A 19,457-nucleotide genomic window follows, 5' to 3' on the forward strand; every position below is an offset into this window, starting at 1 on the left:
GATCACTTACGCCAAAAATCACACCACATTTAAGTTGCTTCCAGTTCCAACAGACCAGTCACTTACCCCAGATCCACTGGGATCCTCGATCTTACACCAAAGACAATGCTGGCAGCCAATGCTCTAGTAAACTAACAAAAGGGTTATTAGCTAAGAAAAAGGAATGAGAGTTATTGAGAGGTTAAAGCTGGTAAAATATGTACAGGTGAGTCACAGTTTGTAATTCTAAATGGTGGCAGTGATGTAATAAACTGCCAGTCTCCCCGAAGTCTTTTCAGGGGACCCAGATTGTCTCTGGGGGTCTCTGCTTTTCATCTAGTGCCCTTCCCTGGAAGAGTCCAAACAGTCCAGGGAAGAAAGATTTTCCCTGAATCCTGCTTATAGCTTCTCACAGAAAACAAGCTTCCAAGATCACAGCTCACAAGGGTTCTTCCTTTGATGATGGAAAGTGAGGAACGTGTGTAGAGTCTGTGAGTGCCGATCGTCACATACCGTGATCACTTGCTTTGAAATTGGCCTTTTTCTGTTAAAGTTCTTCATCTGCCTTCCACAAGGCTTCTCTCTTGTCGGATGGGTTATTTAGTGATGGGGGTACACACTATGTACATGTTTGCTCCTACCTTACACCAGGATACAGCTACGTGAAAACAATGCATGTAACAACCCGGTAGTTTTCATGAAGTTTTAACACCAAATGCACTCTTATCCGTTCAGTAATCACTTTGATCTACACTGATACATAAGTGAATGGGGCTGGCTTCCAGCCATGCATTTGTAAGCATTCAGTGAGGCCGAGGGCTTGGGCATGAGCTGGCACCTGGTCTGCCAGCATCACAAATGTTTCCCGCTTAAGGACTGCCGTGCCAACGTAGCATGCCACAGAGCACCATCAACCTGCCTGGGGCTGGCCGAGGGCCAGGATAACCCATAGCCCCTCCATCAAAGAGCTCACAGTCAAGGCAGGAAACAGAAAAGCACATGGACAGGGAGGGGAAGAAATTGTTTTGTCAACCCCACCAAACCGTCATCACAGGGGGCATTGCGCAGCAGGGAGCCCAAGGCTGGAATAGTCCCCCCTCCCCCGCCGATGGAGAACTTGACTCATCCCCAGGGAGCTGATCCATTGCAGAGGGCCCACGAGTGCTATGAGAACATTATGAGACATTGCGTTCTGGAGACAGCAGGGTAAAACCCAGCCCCAGCTCCGCTAAAATCTCCTCTGGAAACCCCAGTCAGGCAGAGAGAGCTGGTCCTCCCCGGCTGAGGAGCAGAAAGGTGTTTCTCCCTTTGTTTGCGTGGGCAGACCTCAAAGCTATCCTGTTACCCAAAGCCATTACTGGCTACGCTGTGTGCATCAGTGCATCCCAGAGCCCAGCCAGGAGCTGACAGCTGAGAAAAACAACCCTGGGAAAGCACTCACCTGCCCACTGACCCCTGGGGGCCTGTGGCTGGCTGTGAACAGGCATCTCCGGCACCCCAGGGACCAAGGAGAAGGGTTTTGCAGTGGGGCGGCCTGGTCCAGGCCTGCTCGTCCTCAGGGGGAGGCAGTCGTGTGCGTGAGTTGAACAGGGCACCTGCAAGGCCAGGCCAGGCCGGGCACTCCTGCAGCTGCCTCTGCCCGGGCCTGAGTGGGGCACAGGAAGGTTTGTTTTAGTAAGAACCCCACCTCCAGGAGAGTTCTGACTTGACCCAAAACAGGAGACTCCCTGGGGACAACACCAATATTATAAAATTGCAAGCTTGTGCTGTGTTTGGGGGTGACACCCCCAGACAGATTGGCATCGGCACTGCCTCGCCTGTTTGATGGCCTATCAAGGGTCATCGGTTGTACAATTAATTCATTGAAAGGAACCAGGGCTACACCTTATCACTCAGCAACTCATGCAGTGGCATGCCTACAGTGGACTGAGGACTCTGCAGCTTTTCCATGCCATGTGCTGGACAGTTTGTGTTTGGGACAAAGGAAGGACCAACCACACGGCAAAAGGAATATAAAAGGCAGCTGCCCCGTCTCCATTTGGTCTTCAATCCGGCTTCTTACCTCTGGAACAACTTCTCTACAAACTGAAGCTCTGAACAAAGGACTGAATGACCCACCCAAGCGGCGGATGTGCTCCAGAGGGACTTTCAAGCCAGCAAACTCACCAATACTGCTAAGAACCTGATCGATGGACTTTGAAGTCTCTATGTGTATTTGAGTGCTTTATCATTTAACATCTCTCTTCTTTTTCTTTCTTTTTTCTTTCTAATAAACCTTTAGTTTTAGACATGAAAGGACTGGCTGGCAGCCCATGGTATTTTGGGTAAGATCCAAACCTAGAATGATCTGGCAATGTGGCTGAGCCTTTGGGGTCGGAAGAACATTTTATATAGTGAGCAGAATTTTGAAATAACTTCTCACTGTTCTGGACCTAGGTGCTGATTGGGAGCCAGGGAACTAGAATGCAATAAAGGGGGCTGTGTGACTTTTTTTTTGCTTCTTGATAACCAGTGTGGGGGGGATCAGGAGCACAGTTTGTGACTGGTCGGTGAGTTTAACTTCAGTGTTACTCACCAGTCTTGGGAGTATCTGCTCTCCTTTTTGCAGCCTGCCCTGACTTTGGCATTTTCAGGAAGGGGGTCCCCCAGGCACCCTGGGTCACACTAGGGCAAGTCACTTTGGCATTCTGTGCTTCAGTTTCCCCAGCTGTTGAATGGGGATGATAACACCATCCTCCGGCAGGAAAGGGCAGGCTTGATTAACATGTGTGCAGTGCTATGATTAATCATCTATTATTTCTTGTTGCATTCAAGTTAGCCAAAGAAGAGAGGAGGCAGCTGGGAAGGAGATCACACTAGAAACACTCCTGACAATTTCTATTGTAACTAGTTGCTGCTCCTTGTCTTAGATTTGCCTGCTGGATGCTGCGAGGAATGACCCCTGAGGCACGTTAAACTGTGGAGAATTTACAAGCTGGCACAGACTTGCTGAGCATGTGGGAGTGATGGGGATCAACTAATTGAAATATTATTCAGTGGTGAATTAGATGTTCTTGGTTTGCCCTGAATGCACGTGTCCAGGAAAGCAGCATTGTCTATATTAATATTACATATGAAAATAACAATGCTCAAAGAACACGACTTAGGGGTCAAGTCAACAGTTAGGAAATTCCAGCATTAAGGCTGCCTGCACAACCTTAATTCAGCCCCCTTGAGCATATGCACTATGATACAGTCATCAGTGACACGCTCACATACCATTTTTAACACAGGTCCCCTGCCTCAGTCAATGCCTGGGATGGACAATCTCAGGTATTCTTAGCATAACAGAGCTGAGAAAGGGTGCCCTTTAGAAAAGGAGAGAGACTCCAGCCTAGATCCTCAAAGGTATTGTGATGCACAGCTCCCACTTCAATCAACATGCCGTTGAGGACCTGGGCCTCAGTTATCAGCAGACGGATGTGATCTAAAACAAAGAGAAAGAGAGTGGACAGATGAGAGGAGTTTTCTGTGACAATGTCTCTTTAAGTCTAAGCTTTGGATTATGTAATTATGAATATTTAAACACGCACCAAACAGCTGTATACACTGCAGCCCTGTATAGATGGCAAAATGACTAACAAATGCAGTGCTGCAATCAATTTAATTTCTTCCTTTCCTTTTGTCTCTTTTCTTGGAAACATTTACTGCGTTTGTGTATCTTGTACCCAATAAAGATATTAAAAGCCCTTGGATCGGCCGCTAGGTAATCAGCCAGCCAGCCTTACCAGGAAGCTTATCAGCGGATGATATTTAGGTATTAACTGTGGGACTATTGAAAGACGCTTATGACCCAGCCCGAGGAAAACAGTTTTGCAGCTCCCTGGGGAACTGGCCACAATCTCATTGCACTAAGGCATAAGTCGCTGGTGATACTTGATGTCACATCTAATTACAGTGAGACACAACAAAATACAATGCAAACAGACACATCCATGGGTGCGGGAACACAGCGACCGTTCTGAAAATCAGTTCGTTTTTTTCATAGATTGACAGAGTTTAAAGCCAGAAGGGATCATTAGATTATTTCGTCTGACCCCCTGTAGGTCACAGACCAGAAAATGCCACCAAGGGACCCCTGAATCCAGCCTGGGACCCTGACTGAGTTCGAGCGCAGCTAATTGGGAAGCCCTCAAGCAGCAGCGGCGATGAAGCAGTTAGAATTGAGCGGACGCCACGTGGGTCAGACGAGAGTCCAGGTCACTCTCCCAGAGCTGTATGGACCCTGGACAGAAAACGTGTTTATTCCTGTCCACAGGAGAGTCAGAAGGAGCCAGTTGTCCTTGGGCCAGCAGTGCTGCTCCAGAACCACGTGTCCAAGAGGGGTTCGACGTGACTTCGATTTGAGCACACACAACTTTTCCTGCAGCCGATCATTACCTCTGACTACCCTTTCTGTGACTGTCGCACCAACAGCCCCCACCCCAGACTGCAGCCCCACAGTAAGAGACAGGCCCTGCCCTGAGGAGCTTACAATCCAAACCGAGTGGCCTGGCCAAGGGAAGGAGAATGGAAATGTTCCCCCCGTTGTGCACCTAGAGAAGAGCGATGATGTGACAGAGCCAGGAACTGAGCCCAGGCCCAAAGCCTTGACCACAAGCCCAGCCTTGCTCTCGGACAGAGTCTAGAACAGGCTCCTGGGAGAGAATTTGAAAATACAGCTCCCCCCACACGCTCGCCCAGATCAGACGCCGGAGTGATGCTCATCCGAGGGGCATGCCTGTGTCTGTGCGTGCAACCATCCTCATGTCCTCTCTGGGGGTCTTCCATTGATATCGTCAGCTGATCGCCTGCCTGGCAGGGGAGTGCGTTTGCTTTGGGGTTAGCTGAGGAGGCTGTGGCGGGTTGGAGCTTGGATGTCTTTCGAAAAGATCAAACCGTCCCCTCAAGCTCCAGGGGAAGGTAGGAGCTGGAGGGTCAGGGTTAGGGTTATGTGGGAGTCCAGATGAGATGATCAGAACGGAACCTACTAAACAAAGGAAGGAAGCCGCAGAATGAGGAATTACAGGAGAGCAGAATGGGCCTCACTGTAACATATGCGTGTGAATTTCACTTCCTTTTTTTGTTTGCCAAAAAATCTGGGTAGTGGCTGCAATGGGCAGCTCAAGGTGTGACATTACAGCTGGGGATTAGAATCATAGAGCCCTAGGGTTAGGAGGGACCGCCAGGGTCATCTCGTCTAACCCCCCTGCCAGGATGCAGGATTCTTCCTTTGTATTGTCTGCCCCAGACCATCCTGCCCTGGCCTTTAAAGGAGATGAGAGCAAAGGCATTAACGGACCATGTAGAATAAGCCTGGAGCAAATGTTGTGTTACGTTGGGAACTCTGACCCGGCAGAAAAGCCGGAAGGCAAACGGGAGTGAAATGCCCTTGGATAGGGAGTTCCTGGGCCTGCTATTTGAAGGAGAGACCAGCAGAGCTTCTGGGAATGGCTTCTGTGTTGTTTTCCCAGTCACTTACGATCCCCTCTTTGTCTTTCCCCGAACTCAGAGGTGTTTGGAGCTGGCATCCTTTGGTTGGGGCATATTCTGATATCTGCAAGCAGGCTGCAGTCACATGAGAGTGTCGGCCCTCTCCGAGAGGTGGGACGAGAGCAGGGAAGAGGAGCGTTGCCTTCTTTTCCTCTTTGTCAGAGGGATTTAAGGGTCGCAGGCTGCCCACCCTGCAGCTCCAAGCCTCCCTGTTTGGTCACCGAATTGGCACAACACAGGCAGCAGGAGTGTGAACTGGCCTCTCTCTCCCTCTCTCTCACACACACACACTTCATAGATCATAGAAGTATCATAGAATATCAGGGTTGGAAGGGACCTCAGGAGGTCATCTAGTCCAACCCCCTGCTCAAAACAGGACCAATCCCCAATTTTTGCCCCAGATCCCTAAATGGCCCCCTCAAGGATTGAACTCACAACCCTGGGTTTAGCAGGCCAATGCTCAAACCACTGAGCTATCCCTTCCCCGCCCCTGCCCTGGAGGACACCGTAGGACAGAGAGGAGAGTTTATTCTCCCTCTGTCCAGTCCTTGACCTCTCAGTGTAGGTTTGTGTTTGATGCTCCCCCAGGGGCATCAGGGGCATTATTACAGGTTATTGAATTAAAGAACAATGGGGAGACAAACTAGTGCCCGCCAAGAATGGAGACCCCAGCAAACCCATTTCACAAAGAGCCATCGCCCCTGATAATGCTGTCCAGCCCCCAGCCCCAGGGGAGCATTGGAACCAGGGACCTGGAAGGGAGCCGCTCCACAGCCCGCCAGGTTCCTTACTCTGGCCCCACCACCTGGCCCCAAAGGCAGGACAGAGCAACAGGAGAGACACGGGGGGGCCAGAACCTCAGCAGATGTGAACCGGTGCAGCTGCCTTGAAGTCCATGATGCGATGGATCTGGCCCAGTAGCTGCGAGGGTTGTGTATAGAAGCCCCAGCCACCAACTCAAGTCAAGGAGAGGGCCAGGGCAGGGAAGAGCGTGCTGAGCTCCCTCCTGCTTTAGTCAAACACCACTCTTGGGGCTTAATCCAGGGGCGAGGGGGTGAAACCCTCTGGGCTGGGCTGCACACGAGGTCAGACTCGATGACAGAATGGTGCCATCTGGCCTTAAAATCTGTGACTTTCTGAATCCCCCCCCACCCCCCCATTGCAGTGCAGCCACTGCTAGGCTGGAATGCAGCAGCTGTTCAAGGAGAACATGTGACCCCTGTTCCATGGGTCCCGCAGAGGGGGATGTTGAGAATCACGACTCCAACAGGCCAAAGGTTGCCAGGGAATTTTAGTTAGACTTCCTCTTGGTTCAACCAGTGCACTGGCCCTAGATCTTGACTCTTCTTTCAGAGGGGCCCTGGTTCTGTGTTCCCCAGAAAGGGCTCTGTGGCTCCCAGCAGTGGTTGATGGGACCACTCACCAATGCAAAAACCAGCAGCTGGTGGCACCATCTCCTGCTCCTTCTCCATCTCTGGAGATTTTGCCTTCCAGTGGGGAGGTGTGCATGTCTGCCCACAGGGCATGGCCCGGGCTGTGCATCACAGCCTTTGTGGGCCAGATCACCCTTTGCACTGGGGTGGGCTGCCCCCATCCTAGCATGAGTCTGAGTGGGACTCGCACATATTAGAGGGGAGCCCTGCCAGCCTTGGCGGGAGTCTGTGGGGAGCCCTAAGGTGCCCGTGAGGAGCCCAGCCTGCTTTGTTCATGGCTGTACCCCGGTCAGTGGCCGGACACCCTGGTGCACAGAATCGGAGCACGCCTGTCCTTTTGCCAAGGCCTCTTGCCTGAGCAGGGTTCTGTGTGCTAAGTTTCGCTGTGAATTCAGCCTGTGGCATGTCAGTTTCTATTCTCTGACAGTCCTCCCCCTTCCTTCTTTTTACCATAAAGAAGCTGCTCGCGGGGACTTCCCGCTGAGAAAGAGGCCATCCAGTATCCATGCACTCGCTCTTCCTAGCGGAAGCATGACCTCCGTTCAGGAAACCCGAGGGAGTTTTCCCAATCTGAACTAAATGATGCCAAGTAACATCCTGCGGCAGGAAATGTTTGAGGCAAAGATTTAAGCCTCAGAAGCTTCACATAAACATTGCTGAAAGGAGTGGGATCACTTACCGCACTTTGAAAGGAAACGTGGCTGCTGGGTTTCGTTTATTAACATGTCGGTGGTTTTATTACCTCATGCTCCGAGTCCCAGTTGTTTCAGCCACAACATGAACACAGCCTAAGGCATCTCTTAAACGGCAGAGCATGCCTCTTCTTTGCTGAATGATTTGTGCTTTGGCATTAGTTCACACAAATATTTACACAGCGTTAGCCCACTATATTAGCCTGGAAGGCAGGTGTTGCATCACCCCAGTGCCTGAAATTCTCTTTGCTGTTTCAATTGGCGATAATATCCTTCCCTTCCCAGCCTGCCATCCATGAGCGTTGCCGGGTGTTGCTAAGCAGCAGCTGTATTCCATCGCCCAGCTGGCTGCTAACACTGCTCGGTGAAGTGATTCCTGGCTCTTCAGAAACCCAGCAAGCTGTGTTTCAGAAACCAGGTAAAGCTATGTGACTACCAGTGCCTCCTAGAAATCCAGCCCCGGCTCCGACACCCGACTTGCCCACCTGGTTCTGCGGTGTCTCTTTGCAGGATGAAACATCTGTACTGAAGTTCTTCCCTGGAGAGCATTGGAGGTTGTAGCTGCAGGTGGCCAGGGCAAACGACCACTGAGTCTGAGCATCGGTTGATGGGTTATTGCTTATGTGCACTGCAGCCCATACAGAGTCCTGGGTTATACCAGCTACCTATGGGCCTTTATCCCCAGTTTATGAGCTGGAGAATTCTCTAAATGGGACGAACCCCAGCTGAGAAATGCCTCAGGCCTCAGGCCAGCCGGGTGCTCATGTTCCAATGCAGAACTTAGTCCCCAAGTGTGTACAAAGCTCCAGCAAAGCAGGATCTCCTCCCATGGGCCACAGCTCACCTCATCCCCCTCTAATTGGCTTGATTTGTCTTGATTAAACATTTACCAGCCCCAGTTAAACTCTTTAATAACTTATGGCCCAGTGTGTTTAAATTGCATCGATAATGAGCAATCAGCAGCTCCAGAGCCAGATGAGAGTTGGTAGAAAGCCATCAGTGCACGTTCATTACCAGGGACGGCTGCGCTGCCCCAGAGGGTTGGTTGGATAAACGAAGGCAAGCCTGGACGTTTATATTAACTGATCAGGCCTTCGGAGGGACGTGCACCTCCGAGTGTGTGCGCGCGCTTGTGAGGTGCCTGCAACCCCCAGTTGTGTGTGCACACTGCTGAGGCATCTGAACCCCGCAGTTTGCACACACACGTACCTACGTGTGCAGGGCTGCACGCACACATCGGAGTCTCCATGAGCACAGGGAGAAGGGTGGGCACTTGTGAAAATCCGTCCCCTTGAGCCTGCAGAACGGGTCTAGAAAACTTGCTCTCCAGGCTTTCCCATGAGAATCCTAAGAGTCCCCAGTTCTGGCCCAGCTGTCAATGCCATGAGAACGGGCTCCCCAGAGGTACCTCGGTGCTCCGGGCTGTACCCCGCAGTGTCACGGACACCAAGAAAATGAAGAAGAAAGTGACTGGAACTTGTTTGATTCTTGTAAAAGCTTCAAGGTTTGGCTCGCGCTTCGAGCCAAGGTTCAAGGTGTTACGGCTCTCCCAGTTGATCTAATCTAAGCTATTTATGGCACATCTCAAACGCCTGTCACAGCTTTATTTGAACTCCTTGAGACTTTGTCACGCCCCCGGCCCTGCTATGTAGGTTTTAACTCTTAGTACAATTGCTCCAAGTGCGCAGGGACATTGCTAGACCCTAGAGCATCTGGCTGCCGGCGGCCACCTCATTTGTTTCAGCCGCAGGAGGGTTTTAGCTGAGCCACAAGATGCTGCTTGACCCGTGTTAATTGCTTTACCTGCGGGAGAGTTTTCTCCTTAGTCTCTGCTCTTAGCTAAGGGAGCCAGCGTCTGCAATCGATCGGAAGGGACCGCCTGCCATCTAGTGGGCAAACGGAACGCAGAGGAGCAGGAGGTGTGATTCCAGCGCGGGGAGACACTCTCGCACTAGTCCTGAGAGAGCGAGTGCACGGAAAAGGCTGCCCCCTCCAGTACACACCTAGGCTTTCAGAGGGGGTCGTACTGGGTCGCCCGAACCCGTCCCGCTGCCGATACTGCTGCCGCTACGCTGCTGTTTTTAGCGCACTAGCTGGATCAGAGCTGGCCGGGGTATGGCTACCCAAGCTGGGAATCAGAGCGCCAGCTTCGGTATAGACATACCCTGAGAGAGGCTCCCAGCACCATCCCTCTTGTCCTGCTGGGAAATTTCTAGGGGCAGCTTTAGGATTTTATTCCTTCCCTACCCCACCATTCACTGGCCCATAGGGATTGTCGGATGTAACGCGGCCTGCAGTGACGCGAGAATGCGGATACCAACCTCAGACCAGGCTGGCAGGACGCTGGGCACAAACCCCACAGTGGCCGGGAGTTCTATAGTAGGAGCCACTCAAGCTCTATAAGAGCCTCACCGTGGAGTCCCAGACGGTCCCCGTGGGTGCTCCGATCTGCGGCACCACCAGGCGGGCCTGCCTTTGCGATAGACGGTCCCTGCAACCAAGTTCACAGCAAGAGTCAGGTTGTTCCCAGCCTCAAAGGACCAGTCACTTACTCCCGGTCAGTTGCACCTTAGATTTCACACCAAAGACAACACTTGCAGACAATCCTATAATAAACTATATACCGATCTCTTTCATAGGAAAAGGAAATAAAGTTATTTGCAAGGTTAAAGGAGGTAAACATGTATTCACAAATGAGTTACAATCTTAAGTTTCAGAAAGTAGTAGAAGCTTCTATAATAAGCAAGCTCTGTATGTCCTTTAGCGCTAACCCAGGCTATGCACTGGGGAGCTCTTGCTTATGCTTAGTAAATCTTGTCCCCTCCCTCCCCCCCGCCCACCAGAGTGCAAGCAGTAAAGAGATCCAGCTCCTTCTTGTGAGGGGTTTTCAACCCCCTTTCACTCTTGTGCTCTGAGCTGCAAACTCAGCTGATGGGAGGAATCTGCTTGCATAACTCCACGAGGGAAGGACAAATCAATGCCTTTTGTCCTCTTTATCATCCCACAATAGTCCATCTGGTGTTGTTGGACCTTTCCTGTTGAGCAGGACGTAATGCCTTCTGTTGGAGCTCAGCACTTCCCACTAGTTCTTTCCTGCCTAGTGATTTACATGGCCACAGAGGCTCACTATACAACTGCTCAAATATAACCTTGCAATAAGGGATACAGATGTTATCAGTGAGATTAATCCCAGCAGCAGCTCACCAGCATTCAATAAAGTCTAAGCACCAAACACAGTTTTATAACCCTAATACCTGTCTGAACAATTCTAACACTCAGGTGAGCCAGACTGATCCCAGCGAAGTATTTGTCAGGGTTCAGTGGCGGCATGGGGACCTTGGCATGAGCTGGCACCTCAGAGAGTTTCTTCTTTAGTCGTGAAAGCCCCCAAGCCTTGTCCGCACCTCTCTGCGCTGTTGGCATCTTCACATCCCAACACAATGGCATCAGCGCCCTTGTGAACTGACAGTGCTTCAGTACATGCGGACGAAAGACTCCGAGCACGATGAAGCCCCAAATACACTTAGGCCTTTATAACTCTTCCCATCCAGCTGCTGGCAGGAGACGTGGCAGATCCAGGACAACTGGGAGCGACCCTGGAATTTCAGGATGCAGGGTGAGTGCCCTGGCAGATTCTCATGGCCTCCGCATGGCCTCAGGAATGGTGGGTGCCTCTTGCGGGCTCTTGAGGGTTTCATTTCCAGGGTGGATAATGGTTAACCCTTCGAATGCTGACATTTTGCAGGCTCCTGGCTCAGGAGGCTGTGTGAATATCCACATCCTCCCTTCCAATGACTGTAATTTGTTTCAACCCAAATCCCCAACTGATACATATTCTTGAGCGAGTCTCCTTGTGTCTCACGCGGGACTCAGATGCGCTCGCGTTAATAAATACATACCCTCGATCAAACAGTCATACAGCACACCCGCTAGAAATCAAATCACAAAGCAGCAGCATCCCTGAGCCAAAGCCATGGGTACTGGCCAGGGGATTTACTAGCGGAAGCAGCTGCCCACATATTGATGTAAAGTGGGGAAGGTGAGCAGAGGGGAATGATCCTGGGGAATGATGGCAAAATCCCTCAAACGGTGGGTGGGCCCAGAGCTCAGAGATTTGCTACCGTCAGGCATGGGCGGGGGCTGGAGTCCAGTCACCAGGACTAACTAAATTACAAGGACTGGAAGGAAGAATTCCTTTCATCAGCAAACAAGGCCAGGAGAATAAACGTGGTACAATATTTTTTAAAAAGGACAAACTCTTGTTTTAAAACATTGTGAGGCGCTCAGAGCCGGGGTTGCCAATCTCTTCCATGCCCAGGCCCCCCTCCCCGGGCCCTGCACCCATCCAGCTGGGTCCCCCACCCATTTCGCCGCTCTTGACCCCCTGCTTGTGACCCCCAGGGAGGTCACAGCCCCCGGGCTGACATGGGCTAGAGCCTGAGACAGGAATCACTGAAGAATCCAGCCCGTGACTTCCGGGGACAGACACGCAGACAGTCCCGGGCTGCTCCCGGCCAGGGTATCCTGGAGCAGAATTTGTTAACGTTAAAGAGATCGTCCCCATCACTGACACAGGCCCTGCCCAGCGCCCGCTTGCTGTGTTTGCCCTGCCCCGGCGGGCGCTGTCATGGGCACACAAGCCGGCCATTTCCCCGCGGGGCTCTCGGGGCGGACGTTGCCATCAGGGACCATCCAGAGCCCTGAACTCAGGCCGCGGCAGGCCGCAGCGGCCCCCCCAATGCTCCATCACGGCCCCCGTCTCTCTTGGGAACCTCAGTGCTGTGACCTCAGCGCCTTGGCGACAGAACCCCGGCTCAGGGAGGCCATCTTGGGGTCTCCCCTCAGCTGCCCCATCTCCTCCCTGCTCCCAGAGAGGCCCCAGGGAGCCGTGCGGGCCGGACGGGACCTCCCAGCCGCCGGGGGGGCTCGTCGGGTGAGTCGGGCACGAGCCTGGCCCTGGCACCTGGAGCTGGGCTATTTGGTGGCCAGTGCCGCCTCAGCGTGCAGCCGCCCTCCCGCTGAATGCCCGTGGCCAGGGCAGGACGCACTGCCCGCCCGCCGCGAAATGCTTGGAAACCAGCGGCTGGGTGGGAAGGGGGGGCTGTTCTGAAAGGACACGTGGCGCCTCCTGCTGGCCGTGGCCATCTGGTGAAGGTGACACCGGGCAGGCCAGTGCCAGCGGGTGGAGCGTGGGGCTGGATGGCTCCGGCCATCGGGCACAGGGTGATACGGCTGGAGCCTTTCTCAGTGGCTCGCTCCCAGCCAGGCCAGTCAGCGGGGAACCAAAGTCCTGACTCGAGGCGGGCAGGACCCAGAACCTCAGATCCAAGCCCCTGGAGGTTCGGAGCTGGGTTCGGAGCGGAACCTCCTGGCTCGGGCCCATCTCTGGCCAGCATCTTTTGCTCGGTGGCTTATGTGAAATGAGTTGTTGGGTCTCAGGCCAATTCACCGGATGAAGGAAGCCCGTTACCACTGGCCCCACCGAGAGAGGCCAGGGCCCTGGATACCTCCCCTCCTGCCGCATCAGCAGAGGGCTCAGACACACCCCACATCTCAGGAGACGCACTCCAGCCTCTGGCCAAGGTGCAGGCCGGGCCCCAGGGAACGCTCGTCTGCAGGGCACAGACGGGTGGTGGGCCTGGCCTGGATTCTCCACCCTGGCTGTGGGTGTCTCCTGGAGTCTTTGCAGGCCTGCATGGGGTGGGGGGAGCGTGGTACCTGGGACCTTCTTGAGACCAGCACTGCCAGGCAGAGGAGGCAGGTGACCTGCAGCAGGGCCCTCTGATGCTGAGCCTAGCTCCTGCGGGGCCCAATCGCACAGTGCAACCAAGGGCCCGGTTCCTGGGGGCAGGGACTGTGGGTTTTTTGTTTGGCATGTGTACAGCACCTAGCCCGATGAGATCCGGGCCCTGGCTGGGGTGTCGAGATGCTACAGGCATACAAATAATAGGACCCGTTGGTACCATTCTCCAACCCCATCTCAACCCGTACCATGGCTCGTGAGCTGACCAGAGTCTTTGCCTCCCTCAGGAATTTCACCGTGACCGTCGCCCTGGGCCACGGACGGGATGTACCAGCTCAAGGTCCAGGCGGAGCTGCCGGCCCAGCCGGGGTCTGACATGAGTGCCCAGGAGCTGAAGGAGCTGCTGTGGTCTGGGGGAGAATGCAACGCCGCCCTGATAAGAGATGGCGCCTTCCGGGTCAGTGGGCTTCAGACAGGCTGCAGCATGGGCAGGCTGGGCAGAGAGGGCACCGGGCAGCTTGCCCTCTGCAGGGTATACGGTACCGTGGCTAGCAGGGCCTTGTCCTCACAATGGCTGCGTCTACCTTTCTCAGGAAGCCTCCCACTGGTGCCCTAGCAATGGTGGGAGCCCTACTTTAGGCAAGTCCCCGGCGTTCTTACCACATCGTGCCATTCCCACCCCGCTCGGCGCAGGGCTGACTGGCACAGACGCGAGTACGCCAGTGCCGTCCCGGGGTTCAGACATCAGTGACAGCTGTGCTGGTGGGAGACCTCCTGGACCGTGCTAGTGCAGAGAAAATGTGGGGGTGGAACCCAGACTTCAGCAAAGACCCCATCCAAGCGCCGACGGCCACGCTACAGAACAGAACCGTGCCCTAACCAGGTCAGCGGCAATCGTTGTCTAGCCAGCTCCCTCGCCCTGGAGCCACCCGTAGCGTAGGCAGAGCCCGCTGACTTTTTAACTCGGTAACAACCCCGCTAACGAGGCCTCTTCCTGACCCACGTTACAGTCAGAGCTGGTCATAGAATCATAGAACCATAGACTATCAGGGTTGGAAGGGACCTCAGGAGGTCATCTAGTCCAACCCCCTGCTCAAAGCAGGGCCAATCCCCAATCAAATCATCCCAGCCAGGGCTTTGTCAAGCCTGACCTTAAAAACTTCTAAGGAAGGAGATTCTACCACCTCCCTAGGTAACGCATTCCAGTGTTTCACCACCCTCCTAGTGAAAAAGTTTTTCCTAATATCCAACCTAAATCTCCCCCACTGCAACTTGAGACCATTACTCCTCGTTCTGTCATCTGCTACCACTGAGAACAGTCTAGAGCCATCCTCTTTGGAACCCCCTTTCAGGTAGTTGAAAGCAGCTATCAAATCCCCCCTCATTCTTCTCTTCTGAAGACTAAACATCCCCAGTTACCTCAGCCTCTCCTCATAAGTCATGTGTTCCAGTCCCCTAATCATTTTTGTTGCCCTCCGCTGGACTCTTTCCAATTTTTCCACATCCTTCTTGTAGTGTGGGGCCCAAAACTGGACACAGTACTCCAGATGAGGCCTCACCAATGTCGAATAGAGGGGAACGATCACGTCCCTCGATCTGCTGGCAATGCCCCTACTTATACATCCCAAAATGCCATTGGCCTTCTTGGCAACAAGGGCACACTGTTGACTCATATCCAGCTTCTCGTCCACTGTAACCCCTAGGTCCTTTTCTGCAGAACGGCTGCCGAGCCATTCGGTCCCTAGTCTGTAGCGGTACATGGGATTCTTCCGTCCTAAGTGCAGGACTCTGCACTTGTCCTTGTTGAACTTCATCAGATTTCTGTCCAGCAACAGTTGCAAAGCGGGGCTGCAGGTCACAGCTCGCGACTGCACCGTGTCCACCACCAGCCAGCTCTAGCCAGCATGACCCAGCCCAGCCACTCGGGACGTGAATGCCCTGGGGCAGGCCATTTGTTCTGGCCGCATAAAGGGAGCCCCAACGGAGGCTGGCAGGAGACGCGAGGCAGAGTAATGTCTGGCTGTCTGGCTGTCTAGATGACGGGTGAGCTAGGTGACACCTACCAGCCAGCCATGTAATCTAGCGGCTGTGACACAGAAAGGGAAACGCCCATGCAGGCTCAGTGCAATCCCAGCCACCCGATGAGTGTGCGAGACCTGTCCCCGCCCCGCTCATGGCAGCGGGCTGGGGGTGTCCCTGCTCCCCTTGCTGGGCTCTCATCGGCCATGGCCTCTCCTTTCCCTGCAGCAGAAGAAGCTGGCGCGCCAGCTGGTAGAGGGAGGGGAGTGTGAGGAGCAGCTGATGGCAGGAGAACAGCAGGTAGGGCTGGGGGCTGACGGGGTCTCTCTTCCAGTCTCCCTGCTGGGGACATCGCCCCAGCTTCCTGGGACGGACTCTAAGCATTTCTCCCTCTGTTTCAGCCTCAACTCTTCCAGAGGGCCTTTGAGGAGAAGCTGGCGTTTCAGCCGGAGGGGAGCGAGCGCCACCACAAGGCAGGGGAAGCACTGGCGTGGTGTGGGGAGGGAGGGGGTGACAGCATTCGGGGGTGTGGGTCAGGACCATGGAGGGCCAAGGTGCCACCCAGCAGAGGCAGTGCAGCGGGGTGCTGTGAAGCACCCCAGGGGCACGGCACGAGCTCGGAACCAGGCGACCCTGCATTTCACCCCCTCCCTCGGCGGAACCAGGCGGGTGGAATACTCTGAGCGCTTGGGTCCCCAAACACCCCGCTTTCCCAGCAACGCCCGCAGAACCTGGCATCCCACCCTGGGTTTAGAAGGCCGGGTGTGCAAACTGCAGGGCTTGCTTGGAGGGAAAAGGGCAATTCCCTGCAAGGTTCATGGGCCTGCCGCACTGCTAGCTTTGTCCAGCCCAGATCACTGGGAGCCGAAACCCAGGCCCCCCTGCCCAGGGCAAGCTCCCCTGGCTGAGGTGGATGGCAGGAGGCCTCACAGAGAATGGCCTTGCCAGAGGAGGAAGGGGGTTGAACCCCAGAAAATGAGGATTAACCACCCCCACCCAGGGCATCACTGTGAAGGCAGCAAGGGCGGGAGGGGGACAGTGGCAGAAGTCCTAGCTCTCCTCCTGCCAACAGCTACCAGGCCCCCTCCCTGCAGACACTGCTCCTCCCTCTGGGCAGCACTGTTTGGGGGTGCCCAGCACTCAGCGTGAGGTGTTACCCCTTCCCTCCACCGCACGAGTGCCCTGGGATTAGCTGGCAGCTGTCCCTGTTGGCAACAGCAGCTGGTCCCCAGCAGGGCTGTCTCCCCCTGAACTGAGCAGGCCGAGGCTCTGGCATGGTGGGGTCCAGGTGCCGGTGCCCCAGCAGGTTGTGGGCCACAGGGGCTGGGCCCCTGGAGCTCTCCTGCCCTCCCCCCTTGACCCGGCCTCCCACGGTGCAGGGAGCTGACCAAGGTCCCTGCCTTGCAGAGGCTGGTGCGCGGCCCGCGGGAGGCCTATCGAGCGATGGACGTGGCTCTCCAGTGTGTGAGTGGAAACCTTCATCCCAGCTAGTGTCATAGAGGAGCCCCCCGCCCAGGGGTCCTCTAGAAACTCACCTCCACTGCTCTGCCCTCCCTGACCCCGCCGGGACTGGCGCTTGCTGTGTCCTTGACGGTCCCCCTGCCCGGCATCGACACAGGAGAGCGGGGCCAAGCTGGGCCACCCCAGCGCAAAGGCCCCTGGCAGCCCCTTCCCCTCCTCCCCGAACCACGGGGCTATTGGCCAGCAAGGCCTCTCCGGCCAAGCCACAGGCCAGCTCGCTCTCCTCCAAGGCAGGGAGCTGTGCTCCTTGACCCGGCTCTCACTGCTCCCAGCACCATCCCCCTGACCCGCTCCGTGCTCTGCCCTGCCCCGGGGCACTCTGCAGGGACAGACCGGGCTGCCTCCACGGCCCTGGGCCGCTGCTAAACCCTGCGGGTCTGCTGCTGCTTTCACCCCACGCCACACTCCCAGCACATGGCGCGGCCAGAGGAGCTGGGCGCCAGGTGCCCCTCTAGGAGAGCTCTGTTCTTCAGGCAGGAGAGCTGATGGCGGGGAAGGAGGAGCCGGGGGCGGAGCGCTGGCAGCTGCCGGGTGAGCCCGACGAGGAGGAGTGAGTGTCCGCGAGGCTAGCCCACTGTCAGACGCGGTGGGGCCGGCAGCGTGGCTGGTGGAGATACTGCCCAGAGGGTGCGGGGTCTGCCACTCCCAGAGAGCCGGGGGCAGGCGTGTGACGGCTTGGGTGACCAGCAGGGAGGGGTCAGTATGGCCACTCATTGCTCCGACACCATGCGCAGCTACCACGGTGATGGGTGCCGAGCTGAGCGCCCGGGAGGACGGAGGGGATGTGCAGTAATGTGCAATCCATGGGGCGCTGGCACAGATCCAGGACAGATGCAGCCAGCGCATCTCCCAACTTGCCCCCACCGTAGCGAGATGGGTGTTGTCTAGTTGGGGTTTAGCTGTCCCAGGTGGGGGGGACCCCATTGTTCCCGTTGGGAGAGGGGGCCGCAGCTCGCTCCAGCCTGCGTTCGGGCCGTGTGCCCTGAGAGGCAGCCTGGGTTTTCCCTTTCATAATCCCACCCCATCACTCCTACCTATGCCCCTTGGTCCACCCGAGCTCGCCCCATCCATCCCTCCCTCCCTCCCAGGGGCTTGCAGCCTGGAGAGCTCTGTGCACGGTCACCATCAGCCTAGCTATTGCCAGGCCAGGCTACACAGATGGGACTCTCCTGGCCCTGCAAATCAGGACACCTGCCAGGGGGGTTGTTACTTAGGATGTCAGCATCCAGGACACTATCCATGTGTAGGGGGAGCATGTGCCAGCCAGCTCCACCCCCTGATCCAGCCACATAGCTCCACCCACTGAACCATCCAGCTCCACCCACTGAACCATCCAGCTCCACCCACTGATCCAGCCACATAGCTCCACCCACTGAACTATCCAGCTCCACCCACTAATCCATCCAACTCCACCCACTGACCCATCCATCCAATAGTATCTATCTACAGATAAGGAGATGTCAGCACCTGCATCCAACCATACATATATTGCAAGCGCCATGGGGCAGGGGCCGTCTTTGCCCTGTGGCTGTACAGTGCCTAGCACAGTGGGGTCCTGGCCCATGGCTGGGGTTACTAGGCCCTACAATAATGCAGTTAATAATAACGTTGCTTTCTCCTGCCCGTGGATTTTCCAGAATCTACTGGGGCTGCTTTTACTTCTTCCCTTGGCTCCGGATGTGGAGGAGAGGGAAGCGGGTGCAGCCGTGAAGGGGTACGTAGTGACTGCCTGGCCCTGCACCCCCCGCCCCCGACACACAGGTGACTCCCTGCTGGGGAGGGGAGGGGAGGGGAGGCAGGGAACAAGGGGAAGCCTCGACTCTTCCGGACCTAGCCAGAGCCCTGTGTCCAGGCTGTCCCCAAGTGCCAGCTGGGAAGCGAGACCCCAGAGGAGCCCTGCTGGAGGGCTGGACAGCTGCTGCCTGTTTCCCACAGCAGCTACCAAGAGGGCACCCTGCTGGGAGGGGGCTGCCGCCCTGGGGAGCAGGGGCAACCTGCTCCCACTCCCCACAGGGGCACGCTGCCTTGTCTTGTCTTGTGACCCCGGTGTGAAGTAAGTCGCCCAGGGGCTTTGCGGGAGCGACCTGACTGCGCTGGCTCTGCCAATAACTAGCCAGGCCTCCATCCCCGAAGGGGGGCCACGGGGCACAGGGCTGGGAGCGGCTCCCCAGAGATGGCCGCGCTCCCGCAACGTGCGGTTTAATACACTCCGTGTAAACAAACAAAGACCCTCAGCCACACGTACAGGAAGGGGGCTCACCCGGGGAAGCAGCGACTCCGATAAAGATTTGAGGGGGTGGACAATCAGCTGGACAGGAGTTCCCAGTGTGACGCTGTGGCCATAAACCAGGGATCTCCAGTGGGAGCAGGGAGGTGATTTTCCCTCTGTACCTGGCACTGGTGCGGCCGCTGCTGGGATCCTGGCTCCAGGTCTGGGGCCCACAGTTCCAGAAGGACGTTGGTAAGTTGGAGGGGGGTCAGGGAAGAGCCCCCAGGATGAGTAAAGGACTGGAAACCTGCCTTACAGTGGGAGACTCGCGGAGCTCAGGCTGGTTAGCT

This window comes from Natator depressus, chromosome 5 (genome assembly GCF_965152275.1).
Source record: "Natator depressus isolate rNatDep1 chromosome 5, rNatDep2.hap1, whole genome shotgun sequence".
In the NCBI taxonomy this organism is placed as follows: Eukaryota; Metazoa; Chordata; order Testudines; family Cheloniidae; genus Natator; species Natator depressus.